The sequence below is a fragment of the Macadamia integrifolia genome, chromosome 10 (genome assembly GCF_013358625.1).
Source record: "Macadamia integrifolia cultivar HAES 741 chromosome 10, SCU_Mint_v3, whole genome shotgun sequence".
Classification (NCBI taxonomy): domain Eukaryota; kingdom Viridiplantae; phylum Streptophyta; class Magnoliopsida; order Proteales; family Proteaceae; genus Macadamia; species Macadamia integrifolia.
In genome coordinates, this window is record NC_056566.1 from 27,837,117 (window position 1) to 27,841,229 (window position 4,113).

Here is a 4,113-nt window from a genome sequence, read left to right on the forward strand (position 1 = left end):
AAAAAAAAAAGCATGAAACTTAATCAAGAGGAATGAAGGCTCATCCAGGTTTACGAAATGACCAAACTAGGTCTTATTCAGTCCTTTGTGTTTTTTCCCAAATCATGTGAAAGCCACTAGTTTGAATTGTTACCACTTCAGCTTTGATTTTGCAATTGATTTTTTTAAGGGTAATTTACAACGCCACCCCCTGGAGAATGCTAATATTAGAGGGACACCCCCTCTCTTTTACCAAATTAGACTCAGACCCCTTGTCGTCAGTCATCATCACAAAATATACCAAAAATGCTGACATTAGCAATTCAATTTTTTCTTAAATACCATTTTACCCTTAAAAATAGGGAAATACCGAAAGTTCCCTTATTGGTTGTATTCCCAAAATCGATTGAACAATGAAACTCAACTCAATCCGATCGCGTGAGTTACTGAGTTGGAGAAGAAAGTCGGAGAAGAAGATCCCTTATACCTGATCGATCGATGGCTGCGACCCCTTCCGGTGAAGGTGCCAAGCCTTCTCCCTCACGTTCTCCTTCTCCACCGCCGCCGCCACCGCCTCTGCTCCATATCCGCCACTGATAGATCCGGCCTCATCAATCCAAATACCACCGATGGAGACCTAGACGGGCTCTTCAATAGACTTACCAACGGTGAAATCACATCGATCCACAATGGCTTCATGCCTCGTATGGTTGTAAGTACTAACTCAATGTTTATTGAATTATTTATGATTCCCATGGAGGTTACTTGGTGAATTTAAAGTAAGCTTCAATTAATTGCATATTTGATGACAACTGGTCAAGTTGGAAGAGCACTTTCACTGGATGGCTTTCTCATAAAATGATTTCTTATCTTTATTTACAGATTATTCCTTCTGGAATGGAGTTTCATCATATTATTCCACATGATGGTGATATAGATGGCGAAACAGAAGGAAATGAAGACAATCCAGCCACTCCAGATCCACCTATTTGGTTTGAGGTATCAACAGTCCTCTGTTCTACATTGTTCCGATCCATGGCAGACTGATTTTGAATGATGTTTCTTTCAGATTGACATGCTCAATTAATTTTTTTTTTTCCTATTGCTTGCTTAAGCTTTCATTATTTTTACCAGAGAGTTTTCATATGGCAGATAATGCACTTCTTTACCAACCCACGCAAACCTATGATACTTGTCCTTGCTCGGCCAGGCCCTATCTCAAATTTCATCTCTTCCCTCACATCATCCTCACAAGCTTCATTGAAGACCCAACCCCAACCTTGTGTTCTCACTTGGTGGAAATCACAGACAAGTACTACCACCTCAACTCCAAGAACAAGAAGCCCTCTTCCCTTTCTCTCCAAATGGGTAATCAGACCCTTGACGAGAATTACTCATTGGGCAAGTCCCTCACTAGGAGCCAAATCTTGCAGCTCGCAGCTGAAGCCGATCATAGAAATGCGTTAATGTAGTTATGACCGCCGCAGATGTCATCGTCGAGAGCTTCTGTATGGACACATGAGGAATTCAGGTTCTCTTGGCTGCAACTGCTACCAACCCTTTTGGGAATGGTTTCTATCAAGGCCCGGCTGAGGCACCATTGGATGCAACGATGGGAAGAGCACCATTCGTCCTCAACGGAATGAGCACAACTTGCCGGCGATAGCAACTCGGGTAGTCAAGATCTCATCGGACTCACAGGTTGAGGTGTACGGAAAAGGAATGAGGGAGAAAAAGTGATAAGAGTGATTAAAGGGTATTTTTGGAATAGTATAATAAGAGTGTTTTATTCATAAGGGCAAAATTATCATTTCACAACATCACTCAACAGAGATTGACGACAAGGGGTCTGAATCCAATTTGGTGAAAGAGATGAGGTGTCCCTATAATATTGGCATTCTCCAAGAGGTGGCGTTGTAAATTATCATTTTTTTAATGTCCTCTTGGATTTGTTTTTTAGGAGTTTCATAAAAGCCCAAACTAATAAGGATTCAATTCGACTCTTCCTAAACAGTTTCGATTGGTCCGAGTTCGAGCTGAAAATTGACACCCTTAAAATAGACAAATCATAAATGTAGACTACAATGTGACAATCTTCTTCTTAACACACAGATCAAAGGAGACCGCGGAATCAATTAATATCTTTGAACTGATTGAAGGGTAAGAAGGATGAAGCCATTCTTTATAATCATCACATACTTAATCCAGACCAGCAAAAGTCGTACATTGTCAAGTGGGTGTAACACTTAAAAACAGAATTAGGCATACAACGCGAAGTGATCCCTTGATCAGTACTTAAGACATAATTGATTATGTGCATAGTACTCTCTCCCTTTCTTGAAATATTCAAATATTTGGAAAATTTCTGTCACCAAAGATTTCCATTTCTCCATGGGCAAAGTGATAATGTGATTGGACTCTTGGATCATCTACACATTCTCATCCCTCTATTTATGAAGTCGAAACTATTATCTCTTTGGCAATTTGACGTTATGACTGCTCATGGTGGATGAATGAAATTTTGATTTATAGATTGATAAAAGGAGAAATGAACGCTTCCTGATCATGCAGCTCCTACGTCCATAAAGAGGGTGGTGAAATGATGCCCCCAACCACCCCTATGAAACCTAAAAAATTTACCCCTTTTTTATGCTTATGTGTTCCCCTTCATTGGCATACACACTGACGTTGGGTTGCGTGACCAGGAAGTGGATGCGATGCTCCAAGGCGTTGGATCTGAATTGTCACCTCTATTGCATAGTCGAGGAGTCAAATCTCGAGAAAGCATGTTTTTCCCAAAAAAATCTCATTGTTGAACAATGATAATGTGAACAACCACAAATATATATATATTTTAGAGGGGGAGGGGTTAGGGCCGTAGGACATGGGCAAGGATTGAGATTTTGCGGCTTGGATTGTGACATCACAGTTTCAAGAGGTTAACATTTTCAATAAAGAACACCATCTTTGTGCCTAATTTCTCTTTACTCGTGGTGAGAAAGAATCTCTTCAAATCATAGAATCCTATCTTGATGTGATTGAAATGAAAAATGATACTTTCAATCTCAAGTGGGAATTAATAAAACATTTGAATCTAATCATATTGTCACATCACCAATGGTGAAAGAGACTTAAGGGAAGAAAAACTTAATCTTCATTTATAATGAGAAAGGAAAGATAAATAAGTAATAACACCATCTCGTATCATATTCCACGGATAAAACAAATTATGTTATTGGAATTTGAAACATAGTGTGCAGGGGAGACAATATACTTGATGTAGGAGACGACACTTTTCAAGCTGCACGTAAATAACTACCATTTGGTAGTTTTGGTCCTGAAATTTGGATCCTCTCTAGCCGGTTGTACCTTCAAACTCGATCTCATTACTCATTATGATGGATCCTAATATTTATATGGATAAATGGTTCTTTCTCTCGGATCCAGCTCCTCTTTAATTACTTGGGCATCCAACTCTTTTCCAACCACCATCCAACAGAGGGCGTGGACATGCATCCCAAAATCTATCAATACATGGGCTATGTGTATGTTAAGCTCCTCCTAGACACTGGATGAGTGACTGGAGTGTCAATGTTAGAAAGGATCTTTCCCTCTTCCCACATATGAAGTTCTAGTCGAATTACAAATTTTCATGTAGCCAAAATACAAGTCTTGAAAATCCAAGACTACTAGAGAATGCATAGTTATGAGAATAACAATAGGTGTACATGGAAAAATATAAAGTTAAATGCCGATACATGAGAAAGTATTTGATTGAATTAGGTTATGAAATTCGACACAGTCAATCGATATCGCTATATGCATATCCAACTTAAAGTTGACAAACTAGATTTTGACTTAGGGGTATCACCCAAATGGAGTAAAAAAATATGAAACCTGACCAAGAGTCATGAATATTGTTTAAGAAATCACCAGACTAAATATTAGTAGTCCGAATTTTTATTGACACGATGTTTTTGTCTAAGTGATGTGAAACTATCGTATCTGTTGATTTTTTTTCTTCTTCCATGTACTATCCATAGACCATAAGTTTGGCCTAAAACTAAACAAAACCCTATAATTTTTCTTTGTTGTGTTCAATATTAGTCTCTCCCCCCCCCCCAACCTTTTTTT